The 14,711-nt window shown below is 26.6% G+C and overlaps 1 long non-coding RNA gene across 2 annotated transcripts; it reads right to left on the bottom strand.

The window, feature by feature from the left end:
• Window positions 1-749: 749 nt before the first annotated feature.
• On the bottom strand, window positions 750-12,837 carry LOC129962000 (uncharacterized). Of its 2 annotated transcripts, none has more exons than XR_008783864.1 (4): window positions 12,629-12,837; window positions 9,325-9,418; window positions 3,695-3,872; window positions 750-892 (listed from the first exon to the last, which is right to left on the bottom strand). It is a non-coding gene; the product is annotated as an uncharacterized LOC129962000 (long non-coding RNA). The 2 variants fall into 2 exon arrangements; XR_008783863.1 differs by lacking the exon at window positions 12,629-12,837 and adding an exon at window positions 9,511-9,626.
• Between the last annotated feature and the right edge of the window lie 1,874 nt (window positions 12,838-14,711).

Genomic DNA, 14,711 nt, shown 5'->3' on the forward strand with positions numbered 1-14,711 from the left:
TTTAGGAAAATCTATAAACACTAGCTTATTTCATCAATTATCTCTGTAAGGTGTTGTTCGCTTAGCGGTTATTATTGCTGTCTTTTAATTAATGATTATCTGTTTGCTTGTATTGTAAATTTAAATGTGCGTCGTTGAATTTATATGAGCGCTTTGTGTATACCTCAGATACAATTTTATTACTAATGCTACATGTTTCTTTGTACAATAAAACGTCTTATCCGTTTTCGAATTTGATGTATTTTTTGTACCGTACGTCCATATCATGATTTTCCGTAACAATATTCTAAGTTTAATTATTCACAAATTTAGTTAAATCAGATGATATCTGCTGTTTAGAATATCTATTTTTTTAATTTTTAATATTTGTACTTAATTAACAATCCTGTAATTCAAGTCAAAATTTGAAGTCAGCTGGAGCAATTAAAAATAATTAAAATTTCTTTAATAGACTTTTTTTCTTTTTCTTACACTAGTTTCAAAATTGAAACTAGTGTCATGAATTCTCTTTAATAGATTCTCTGCTTATACTTTTTTTGTGTGCCATTTTTCTCTTACACTCACCTAATATTACCAAAATTTAATAATATTGATATTATAAAAATCATCGTACACGATCTTTTCAAAGTATTATATGATTTTTTTCCTTTTTTGCATGATTTCATGTTGTGTGTGTTTTTTTTTTAAATTAACGAATTTGCAATAATTTTCACATTATGAAAAAGAAAAAATATGAGATCTTTAATTAATTCAAGATTCAGCTTAATTCGCTGAAAAAATAATCATTTGGTTAGTGTAACAATTTTTACGTAAATAAAACTGTGGGAAGCAATCGTGTTCCTGAAGCGATTTCAAGCAGCTGTAGCATTGGGAGCAGCAGTCGCAGCTGGAGCTGAAAAAAATTATCATATCATCAGTAAATGCATATTTTTTTTCATCAAAAAGTCAACGAAAAAACAAACAATTCTTAGAATTGAGTATTTAAGTTAATTGTTAAATAATGCAAGCATATACATTGTTAAAGTTTTATGCGTTAGACAATTTTTTTGAACGATATACTTCCATATATAATACTTTATGAACAATATGCTCTAATTTCAAAATAAGATGACAGAAGCGAAGATAGGCTCAATAACTTTTTTTTTGCCACAGAATATCCCCGAACTTGGAATCTCAAAGATTCCCTGTCAATTGAATGGATATACGTGAAAAAATTTATTAAGAAGAAAAAAACGTTAAAATTTACATACAGTACACAAAAAATTATACACAATACAATAATGAAAAAGAGAGTGTTCGGTGGGGAGTATGAATTGAGGAATTCTGATGAAGTTAATATTTCTTGGAGAAGGATTTGATTGAGGAAGGAGACAAAAATTTATTCAAAGCGTGAGTCTGAGGCGATCAATTCTTCGTTGTCTTGCAGAAACAGCACAAGATTTCTAATTTTGGTTTTGGACATCTTATTTCCCATAAAGTTGATTCGCCAGGTTCGATAGAGAACTGCGAGAAAATTGAAAATGAACCATAGTTTAATTGAACTGTAACTGAAATTGAAAATCCCTGTGATGCAAGCTATCAAAATGATGTCTTAGCTTTATCAAGAGATTTATTTCAAATTGAATTAAATGTGAAGCTAAAGATAGGATAAAAAGTATTTTAGCCACTCGTAAAATGTCTATTCATTTGTCAGTATTTATTTTTCACAACCACGTTTCGTGTCAATCGAAACGTCTGTATATCTTTTCTCCAATCTTTAGACAGATCAACTTGTTAATAAAGATAAAACTATGAAGTGTATTATTCTTCATATTCAAATAGTTCATAAATGATATTAATATATTTTAAATGTGTCGGATGCGTTTAAACAAAATTTAGTTTTAAATACCAATATCTATCTCTGTAACAAAAGTCTATACTCAAAAGGAATGTTATTTGATTTCAAACAGCCTTTTTATCTTTCTTTTTTTTTTAAGAGAAAACATTGTTCTTGCTGAAAAATAATTTGTTCAGTCAATTTAATTTTTACCAAAAATATTTCAGCTATATATTGCCAAAATATATTTTTAATACAAAACGAGTTGCTATATTTCGAAAAAGTATTTCAAGGTTATGACTTTTATATTTTGGAATAAATTTATGGAAAAAAATACGCGCTTCAAGAATAACTTCTTTCTCTTTATATTTGTTCATTGGCTTATTTAAACATCGATTAAAGGTTATACTTACATCGCCACATCTCATGTTGTCGTTTGTAATAATACCCAAATTTTTTACTGAAATGCACGATGATGAAAAAAAAAATATAAGAGCAACAAATTTGGCGAAGCCAAAGTACAAAAAAATTGTTTCTGATTTTTGTTGAAACTAACGTAGAGTGAACCTTAAAATGTGCAGAAACAGGAATTAAGTCATCCGCTGTTTCATGTTATTCCTAGTAATTTTTCTGAGTGCTACAGCAACCTCTGAAAAAAGGCTAGTCAAATTTTTGCTACTTTTGCACTAAGACTGCTGTTTGTACAGGCAAAAATAAAATAGTAAAATCTAGGTACTAATAAACAATCTCAAATCAAGAACATGTACATGCTTTAATCTCTAGAGCAAAGGACAGCAGTGAAATTGTGTATTAGAGAATGATTAGACATCTCTCTTTTCCTCCTCTTTATGTATACGCATATATTCCTAATGTCAAATTTTCTAGATGTCATTCGAAATATTCTTCTTCAATAATGGACTGCCACAGGAAGTAAGACCAGCTTAATGACCAAATATGATTATAGTATCAAAATTTCAAAATGAAGTACAGAATAAGTCAGCAGCTGAAGTATGACTATGATTTCGAACTTGATAAATGATGAAAATACGATTATAGTTCATTATATTTCAGCAACCTAATAATATTGAATTCAAAATGGCTTTAAATGAACATGAATCATCAGTCTCAAAAATATTATGAATGACAAAATGACTAATAAAATAAAAGGCCAAACATGGAATATAAAAATTTAAAAAATAATAAAAAAAATATAGAGAGAATGATGTCATATTTTTAACTTTGTTAAAAGGCAATGATTCACTTCGGTGATTTTTCAAAGGCATTAGACTAGAAAAAAATGAAATGCATAATAAGACAATACATCACGTGACAACAATAAAGAAATACATAAGATGCGTCATTTCTCCTTTTTAAAGAAACAGTTTTGTGATGATTGTTAAACTGAATTTTTTACCTTCCATTGAATTATTTAAATTACAGAAATGAATTAATTAGTGGAAGTGTTTAATTAATAAATCGAATTATTTAAATTTTAAAAAATTAATTAGTGAAAGGGTTTAATTAATTAACCATAGATTTTATTCAAAGAATAGTCTAAATAATAATAATAATAAATACCCCTAGTACATAGTTTCTTAAAACAAACGTCTATAAATATAAAATAAAATTTAACGTTACTTTCAAAATGTTTACAATTTTTATATATTGAAAGAATAAAACACTTGCTTTAAGAAAAGCTTGCATTTCAATCAAGTAAAAGCGCCATCATTCAAATTATAATTTTTTAAAATTTATAGTTGCTGATATCAGTATGGGTTCAACGAGAACAATGAATATATTCAGTAGTTAAGAATAAATAGCAGAATAGTTCCTTAAGGAACTTAAATAAAAAAAAGCAAATTTTAAAGCGGAACTTACCCTTATCCATCTTGCAGCATGTATGTATTAAGGCGCAACAAATCGGATGAAAAATAGGAAAGAGACAGGTTAGGCAAGCGAAGGCATTGCTTCTTAGTGGAAAAAGGATCAGCAATAAACTCATGATCGCAAAAACTTGAAAAAGAGTTTTCTCGGCAGACAGAATAAGCTCCATGGCCTATAAGAAGTTTTAAAATAAATCAGAATAGCAATATCATAGTTTTATCCACTTAAGTAAGATTTGCAGCCTTTAGTACCAGCTGCTTAACCAGGTATAACAGTAACTATAATTTTCAATTGGGTATTTTATGTAATTTGTTTTTGATGGTTCTTCAGCAAAATGTTGTTTGAATTTTGATCAATAATAACATGTGTTATTAAAAGCTTTATATCGTTTCATTCATGGTACAATGTATCTTCCTAATTTTGTATCATTTCTCTTAGAATTTGAATCTTAAATTTAAAAAAACGGGCGTGGTTAAGCTTTCACTAATACAAAAAAAATCTTGCTGAAATTAAATACTTATTTGAAACATGAAGTCAGAGAATAAAACCGTTCAACATTCATATCTTGTTTGCACTGCAAAATATTTTTCATGATTTGTGTTGGAACTCAAAGAATAATTCAATAAGAATTTATCCGATTCGAAAAAAATGATGCTTTACCATAAAAAAGCATATGTGAAATAATGATACGTTTTTGTAAAAAAAAATTATATTACATTAAATATCAGATTAAATTTCATAAAGTATAAATATATTTTGCATTTCATAAAGTTAATAAATTTCATAAAGTATATTAAAAATCTGCACTTCATACTTTCATCATCGACGATAAAAGAAAAAACCAAGATTAAATATGTGCAATAAAAACGAAAATGTTTTGCGTTTTCTTTACAGCAGTGAAATATATCGTTAAAAAACACGATTAAAATTATTTTAAAAATTAATTAAAAATATATAAAAAAATTATTTTGAGATTAAATTTTTATCATTGAAAAGATAGTTTCTGCATTTTAAGATGATGACCAAATCATTTTTGCACAATGTTGTCAGAAATTATGATAGAAAAATGAAAAAATCCATTACCTTTGATTAATAAAAATTAAAATTTCAAAAAAATAGTACTAAGATACACATTCCATCTTCCTAAGTATATGTGTGCCAAATTTTGTGGATCTAGGTCAAATGATCTGTCTTGTAGAGTACATACATACACATAGACAACACAAGCACAGAACATCCCTTTTCATTATTTAAAATTTTGCAATGAGAAGATGAAATTTAAGAATATTTAAATTGCAGTTTTATATTTGAAATTCATAATCAAAGATATTCAAATTCTTTGATGGACAAAAACTGAACTTCTGAACCATACGCAATAAACATTTCTGAAAACACAGAGAGAATTTTTTAAGAACGTATAAATTGTTTTCTCATTTCTGATATAACGATAGAAGACTTTCAAGAAATCAAACACAAAACCAGTTCAAAAACTGTTAAATGTTAGATTTATTTTCTAAATAATCCATCTTTAAAATATTTAGTTCTTTTCGTGGTTTGAATTTCTATTCTCCACTGAAAAGTAATCTGCATACCTATTTGTACCAATTCAAAAATGTATTTAGTTCGATACGGTTTATGTAACTTCATTATAAAACTCAATCAAAGCGTAAGTGACTTTTGGAACTGAAAATAAATTTGATCACACTGATGGTTTGAAAATATTAAAATTCATAAAAAAATTCTCCAAAAATGAATCATGCAATTTTAATCTATACTACTATTATAAATGTGAAAGTTTGGATGGATGGATGTTTGTTCGTCAAACACACCAGAATGGCTGAACGGAATTGGGTGAAATTTGGCACAGAGATAGATTATGGTATGCAATAGGACATTGGCTACTATTTATTCCAGTTAATTGAGTGGTTAATTTTTTATTAATTAAAAACTAACTTTCCCGCCAAAAATCTTTTCATTTCCCCAACGCCAAATGAGTAATGTTTCAGTTTTTTCCCCCCACGCTAATGAGTTCAGGCTTAACATGTTTTAGACCGATTATTTCAAACGATTTTGTTTATTTTCTTAGTGTTTTATGCATTTAAAATTAAATATTGTTAATTGATCGTTCTTTAGGATTCATTCTGAAGTACTTTTGAATTAAAATAAAACAGAATAAAGGAAATTAGGAATTTCTAATCTTTATTGCGTTACCCCAACTTCCGTAGAAAATTCATGCATTTGCATTGTCCCAATTTTCATTGAAAATTCACGCATGCGCAGTGTGTTCTGATTGTCGACAAATGTATTTTCAACGGATACAGACTTGATTTTGTTTTGGCCAGACTAATTAGCAAAACTGTTTTCAACAGCACCATAATGACACGGTTTATTAACATTTTATATTGTGATCAGACCGTCAGTTCTCACATCACACATACGAAGTCGCATGGTAAAAGCTAGTAAGGTTATAAAGAAACCTCTAATAAAAGAATTGGAAGGTATTGTATAATCACGTCGCAGCTATCTCCACCATTCCAGTGCTGAGACAAATTGAATAGTCTTATCTTCATAACAGTCCTGTGGTGTAAACTAAGGTTGATTCCTAATGGCCATCACCGGCCACGGTAAAACTGCTCTTAGACGTTAATAAATCCAAGCATCTGCTTCAGTAATATTATATATAAATGTGGATGCCGGGTGGACTGAAGTCATGTTAGGTTCATAAAAATATATATTCACAAAATTAATAAAATAACGTAAAATAAATCATTAAGATGTCAAAATATGCTGAAATATGAAACTAAATTGATCATCTTTTCAAAAGAAGATTCTTATAATGCTTACTGTTCAGGGCCATAAAGTACGTAAATCCACCACTGATGAAGATTTATTTTGCAAAGAAAATTAAGATCTTGTTTACGATTCATAGTGGCCAGTCATTCAAAATATTAAAAATGTGTGTATGCATCCTCATGGAGGATTCATCAGGAATAAGATTATTAAGCATGTATCATAAAATTATTAAAAATATTATAATTGAATAATATATAGGAACATTTTGAATTTTTTTATTGTGACAGAACGTTTGAATTTACTTTAATTCCTTCAGAGTGTGTAATAATTACAATTATTGTTTACGAAAAACCAAAGTTAGTTAGTATAATTGTAACGAATAATAAAAGGTATCTCGAAATGTGCATACTTAGCTTTTATACCATATTAGGATATTAATACCCCTGCTGTTTAATGTGTCTTTTATAAAAAAATATGGAATTAATATTTAAAAAAAGGCTGAATTAAAATTGTTCACATTTATATATGATTCAGATTAGACTTGATATAAGACTGAGAGAAAAATGGAAGAATAAATCGAAATCAAAAAGAATCAACCTTGAAATAAGAAACGTGAGACATTCTAATACGCTATTTATATTCATTGTCTCAAAAATGGATTTCTTTGAAGTGCTTAGAATTGAATCCAACCGTTTCACAAAAGGTTTCATGATTTTTTTAAAATTATTTTTTAGAATCGATTTTTATTTTTTTCTCATTGCAATGCAGATGGACTTTCGGCTTCAATAACTTTTAAGAATAGTTCAAATTATTTATGAAGCGTGATGACATTTCTTTGTAACTCACCGATTTGCTGTTTCTGTATAATAGAAATTCTGTAGTTTTTTTTTTTTTTTTCTCTTTAACTTTCTGATCGACAATAAAAATGATTGACGTCATCTCGGAATTGAAAGATACATGAGAAAAAATACTAGATTAAGGTTAAAGGCTATAAATAATTTATGTTTTGAACTTCTTTTATAATTAGATGGCATCGCTATCAGTATTCATTAATGTATATACAAAAAATACTAAAGACCCTCCATATTTAAAGACCTCACAAAAATTAATTTTGTAAAATTTCATATCTTGTTTGTTAATAACTATTGAGCATCAATGATATGATTATCATGAACTATCAATAATTAAAGTAGTTCATATTTTCAAACTAGAGACTTTGGATTACTGTTTTGGTACAAAAGGAAGAAAACCAGATAAACCAAATATCTCACTAAAATGCAGATGAAAAACTGGATCCAAAGTGCATAATTATCATACCAATAGTTAAAGTTATTCTAGTCTTCATCTTTCTCGTGTTTTTCCACAACATGGCATGTTATTCACTTCTTTGGACATCAAATTTATAGAGGATTTATGTTTGACTCCTTCTCTTTGAACGATTATTACAAAAATTGAGACAACTGTATAATTTTTATATCAAGAAGCACATTTTAAATTTATCCTTTTCTTCCTCCCTTTTTCCTTGTTTGTTTAGTTCCCCCATTCAAATGCATTCAAACAACTAGATAATCAGTCATTTCATTGTCAAATTTTATATATATAAGTTTTTTATCATAAAATCATGAAGCAAATTTTATATAATCAACTTGTTGATGTTTGATGTTTCAGTTGTTCTATTCATGTGCAAGTGGGCAGACTGACAACTCGCTATTGGTGGGTTTTATACAAAATAAAGTACAGACTTAAAGAATATTGCGTTAATATTAAACTATTACAGGACATAGACATCGTAATTAAGATTCTAAAATTAGTTTATATACTTCTTAGTAAAAGTACTTTTTTGGAATTATTTGACTATCATGTCTCAGCCCCTGATTTAAAAATCATTTCAAAAAATTAAACAGGACCTATTATTACCACCTGCATAGAAATGAAAATGAAAGAAAATGACTTTAAAAGATTAGCAGTGAAAGAGCTCAGAGCAAACTTCAATTGTATAATTAGCTCTGTTTTTGAACTATTGTGTCCATTTACAACCAGATAGGGAAACAAAATTCTAAAAGGGATTTTTCGAGTGAAGAAAGATTTTTAAATGTTCTCACTTCTAAAAATTTTCAGATAACATCATTTTTTCCTTTTAATTTAGCTTTCATCTTGGTTTAAATAACAAAAAAAGTCTTTCAGCCAAGGGTACGATTTACACTGTAACATATTAATGAGAATTGACACTGCCCATACAAACGAATGAATAATTAACACTCTCCTATTGGAGCTTTTTAGCTATAAAAGAACTAGAACTTTCCACAACAATATACTTTGAGCAAGGAGAATAAATATTCTAGTGACCTATTTTAAATGATGATATAATTAAAATATCTCACAATAATACATTAAATTCTTATCATTATATTGAGATTTTAAATATAAATAAAAAATAATAGAATAAAATTTGAAATTTTATTCAATGAAAGATAATAGATCATAGATGGAACTTATCCATATTAATTTTGAAAAGAACCTTTAACACAAATCTCTATCTTAAGATACGTCATTTCAAAAGTAATTATCAAAAAGAATTTATTGACAAAAAAAAATGTCATAGGTAGCAAAAAGTCAAACTACATCTAATTCATTTTTAAAATCTTGTATAAGGCAAAATATTTAAAGGTTAATTTGATTGAAGTTTGAAATAATTAATTTAAAATCATTACATTAAAAAGCATTTTTGAAATAATGCAAATGAATTGTCTTTTCATCATACATACATTTTAAATACGAACTGAGTATATAAATAAAATCTAAAATTTAAAAAGGAATTAAGAAAATTTTACCTGACAATGTAGATTAGCTTTATTGAAATGCAATTTTTAGAATGAAAAAAATAGTAATATCTTCTCACAGCTTTAGCTTGAATCTGCAGTGAATCTGAAAGAAGAAATATATATATATAAAGCGAAATGACCACCGCGTCTTTTGTCTGTGGTAAAAATGACGCATGCATGTCTGATAGCACTTACACAACGGCTTTCGGAATAATATTGCCATTTGAATCATAAAAATAAAAGTATATGAAAAGGTGTCCAGTGTGTGAACAAAATATGAATTTCAACTGGTTAGAAGCCTTTTTCATTGTGATTTGAAACAGAGGTAATATTCAAAAGATGATAAATAAATGACTTACATAAGCAATTGTAATTTCCAATTTTTCGTAGGAAGAAAAAAAATCGTGCAAGAAATCCGGTTCAGCGGAAAGTTTATATTGGAAATACCGGACTTAAAAGGAAAAGAAAAGACTTTAAGATATTCTGATCATAACAATCTAAAAGAAATGTTTTAAGTTTACGGACATGAAAGCGCGATCAAACTGAGAACATTTTGACATCCTCTTCTTCTTTAACAACTTAAGTATTTCCGTTTGTGAGATGTTATTTTTACATTAAATACAAATGTGTCTATTTCACTTTTAAGAAACATCTGTGCGGTTTTGTACTAAATGTAAATAACATATTTGCAACGCAAATAGGATATTTAGTTACAGTTGCAATTATGATAATTTTTCAATTAACTTTTATTAATATTTCATTCCTTATTCTTTCTATTAACTTTTTGATATACAAAAAAGTCAAACTTTATTAATCAATACTTTAGAAACTTTTTTTAATTAATTTACAAATTTTTTTAAATCAAATTTTGCTTTTTTTAAAAAAAAACAGCTTCTGTTAGTTAAATGCAGATCTAACATATCGTTTTTTAAGAGATATTTCAATAAAAATTAGTATTTAAGGTGAAAAAGGAGATTTTGAATTTCTATGATTTAAAATAATTAATATTAATTTATTGGAAACATATAATGGTGTATTATTTAGTTATGCATTTCAAAGGGCATTAGATAGCCATTTTCAGTTAGTGCAACAAGTTTCTAATATTCCGATAAATTAAAATATTTTTAATTAAAATATGTTGATTTTAAAGATAATAAACACTATTTTGTGAACTAATTTTGGCATTTAAATTTTATCACTTATGTAATTTTAGCTATGCATCCTTCTTTATGCTATTAATGCTGAATTCCAATTTCATCTTTAATGAGAATTTCATTTCCTTTCAAATAATAGAAAACATTTGAACGAAAAATTCAGTATACGGGAGGATTACAACTATCAAGCATAATTGACACTAGCCCCGATTTGTATAATCAAATATCAATATAATTGGATTGTTAACGAAAGAAAAATAATTTATCAAAATTTGCTTATAATACATTAAATGGCCGTAGAAACATTGTTTGTTTTTTTACAATTTGTATGCAGAATTTTCTCTATAATCCTTATACTTCATCAATTCAATTTCTCCAGAACTGAATGGGAAGTCTATAAGAAAATGCTTATCAATGTGAATGATTTTGTCATATTTTAAACTAGTCGCCTTTGCTGACCATTTGGTTCAGTTAGGAATATTGTTTATATTTAACTTCTTGTCCATCAAATTACGAGACTATTAAAGGCGTGTTATTTTAATTATCTTCGATATCTTCTGCTTATTGTGTATATGAATCTATCTAGCGGACACCTGCCATGTTATATCATGATGCTATTAAAAACGTTTCATTTACCATTTACAATGCCGAAATTTTGCTTTCTTTATTCGTATTGTAAACTGCACAGATTTTATGCATCTTTTAAGTATTTAATTATTTGTTTTAATTTACAATAACGGAAGAAAATCACGCGATTAAATATTAGATGAAACAATGAATATATTTGAATTACAAAACAACAATGTATTCAACGCCTAAAAAGTCAAGCAAAACAAATAGTAATAATAATTTTAAAAAGTAATCAAAATTTGCAGGACCTTTAAAGTGGTATGTTAAAAGGACAATTTTTAAAATTCTGAAGTATTGTAAAATTTATTTTTATACAATGATAGTTTTGGAAGTTTTGCAGAATAAATGCTAAAATCCAGCTCAGTTTTTAATTAATTGAAATTCTAATTATGATTTCAAATAAATTCACTTCGTGGAGCACATTTCCTCCCTTTAAGCTATTGCAAATTTTGTAGTTTGTGCAAGTGTATGAGATCATTCCGATCTTCTGTGTTTGAAAAATTGGTTATGAAACTCTTGAGAATTTAAATATGTTAATAAATTGTATAAAGTTTATTCATGAGTTTAAATATTTAATAAATATTCATTACATTTAATTAAGTATTCCTCTGAGTGTTAAAAGTAATGAATCAAATCTTATAGAATTAAAAGAGCTATCAATGCATCGAAACCATTGTTTTTTTTATCGATTCTAGTCACAATATCATAGAAACATTTTTATTGCTTTTTTACACAGATTGTTAATATTTTAGCTCAAAGAGCTGTAATATTATTTATATGATTTGAATTTTACTTCAGGGAAAATTTCGTAATAAAACTAATATGAACTTTCTTTTTTTTTTTTTATAAAATGTAATAATAATCAACAAACAAAATTTTGGTTGAAAAATTTTATTCTTTCAATAAAATTAAAATGTTCTTATTTTAAATTTTTAAAGGAAATTATTTATTTATTACAATATGAAAAATGTGTCCATATCATTCATTATTATTATACAAGAATGGTAATTACATACTTAAACACTTATGTTAATTAATATAATAAAGAGCAAAAATTTCATCATGTTAATCAATAATTAATTTTCCAAAAGCAAAATATTAAAAAAATTATTTAACAATTTCTAGCTTCTCAATTGCATTATTCAGATGATACATAAAAATATAACTGGTTTATTAAAAGTTACATTTTCTACCAAATTTTAATATTATTACAAAAATGCTTTGTTTGAAATTCGTTCTAAACTCGATATAAATCAGATATATCTTCCGATGGAGTCAAACAGTACCCAGGTTTTAAATAAGCCTATTCATGTTCCTCATGCTCTCGAAGGTACTGTGTTTGATTAATTTTGAAATCCGTTATGCATTTTACAAGACGATAAAAAAAAAAGTGGACATTCCAGACAGCATGAAGGCAGCGTTCATTTATATAGTAAAAGGTATGAGCAGTTCCATTTGTCGTATGTCTGGTACATAACTTAAACTATCCCCATCAATATTTGCATTTTTATGACTGTTCTAGAACAAACCTTATTCGCCGTTGGAATCATCTCCTTCCTTTCCCCAACAACAGGTGTTTACAGTAATGCAGCAGAAGTAATTGAAGAAAGGAAAAGCACAAGCACAGCCAAACGCTTCGGACATTCCAATTAACAGGTGTAAGATTAATAGGACTATCAAGAAGATTAATTTCATTCTCAACAAATATGTAGAATCCGTCTTTGTACTTCTTTGAAAAAGGGAGATCTGCAAAATAAATAAATAAATAATTATAAATTCTGTGGAATTTGTAAAATAATAATAATAAAAGATTCGACCTTCTAATCTAGAGAATTCGTCTAACTTTATTTTATTTTTAAACTTTACTCTTAATTATATAGCCAAGATAACGTGAGCAAAAATAAAGTATTTAATATAGTTGCAGCGTACTTTAAGTATTACTCCAATATTTAAAATGATGAAAACGATTGGGAAATATACTGAAAAATATTATTTAAAATTTGTTAAAATTAGAACAAAAACTTATACGAGAAAAAAATTGGTAACACTAAAAAGATTAATTTTCAGGCGAAAAAGTTGTAATTCGGATAGAATATTTATTAAGTTTATAAAGTAAGAATGCCTGAGTGGTGGACTATTCTTTCTGTTATACGACGGCAGATGCTATCAAGATAAATACAAAAGAATTGAGACAAGCACTTTATTATGATACAATATCTTGAACTAGATGTCCGAAAGAATTTCCAACAGTATATATATATATATATATATATATATATATATATATATATATATATATATATATATATATATATATATATATATATATATATATATATATATATATATATATATATATATATATATATATATGTATATGTATATGTATATGTATATGTATATGTATATGTATATGTATATGTATATGTATATGTATATGTATATATATATATCGAATCGTTTTCGTAATAATGATACTTACAGGAATTTTTATCATGTGGAAGGCCTTTGCCTATATTTTCCAGGCTCTTGTCTACCCAAATTATAAACAGAAGATAACTCTTTTGCTAATTGTTATATAAATTCTATTTCAGTTTATCTTTTAATCGAAGGATAAATTAATTTTTTTTTCTTTCGTGATAGAGATAAAGTTAAAGTTTGGATCATGAAAATGCAAAATCGTAGCTTGGAATGCAACGAATTTTTATTACTGCATGTCGAATACAAACTTTATAAATCTCAGTTTTATTGTTTATTTTACCATACACTAAAAAAATTTAATGAAGAAGGTAAGGAATTAAGTATATCAAGTGAATTTCTTTAGCATTTACCAATATAAATGAATATTGACGTCGATGATTCATCAAATCAAACACTGAGCTATGATAGCAACAATTCCATTGTAAGAAATTATGATACTAATAACCAATTTGTAAAATATTTTGATCCAATGGGTAACCACCAATGTTTCATAACTTAACTAAATTCAAGAAACTTTTCCTATTACTGATAATGCGATAAAAAAAATTTTTTAACAAAACCGATATATTCCAGTAATTTACCGATAATTACTTAAACCGTAAATACAAAATAACGGTGCCTAATAACAAACAAATTTATTTGAATCATGCATTTAAACTATAAATTATGGTAATTTTTAACTCTGAAAACAATTACAAAATATATAATCACATATATACAATACTATCTATCAACATGTTTTGAAAATAAGCTCGTAAGAGACATAACTGATAAATATTTTATTCTTCTAATTATGAAGTAATTTTGTATAAAATAATCTCGATATAGAAAAAGTTGTTTCAGAAACTATCATAGCTGTAGGCTCAATAATAATTAAAAAATAGGGTATGATACCGTTTCAAAATATTTTCCATTATATTTTCTTTTTGATTATTTGATTATTTTCCATTATATTATATTTTTCCATTATATTTTCTTTCCATTATATTTCCTCCAAATCTTTTTAAAAATTTTTTATTAATATATATTTTTTTAGTATCAGATAAAAATTAGCATATTGTTAAATGGAATACGGAACGCAACGAATAAGTACAAAAGAGTGTGTTATACATAGTGATATATATAATTTGC

Source organism: Argiope bruennichi, chromosome 2 (assembly GCF_947563725.1).
Source record: "Argiope bruennichi chromosome 2, qqArgBrue1.1, whole genome shotgun sequence".
NCBI lineage: Eukaryota > Metazoa > Arthropoda > Arachnida > Araneae > Araneidae > Argiope > Argiope bruennichi.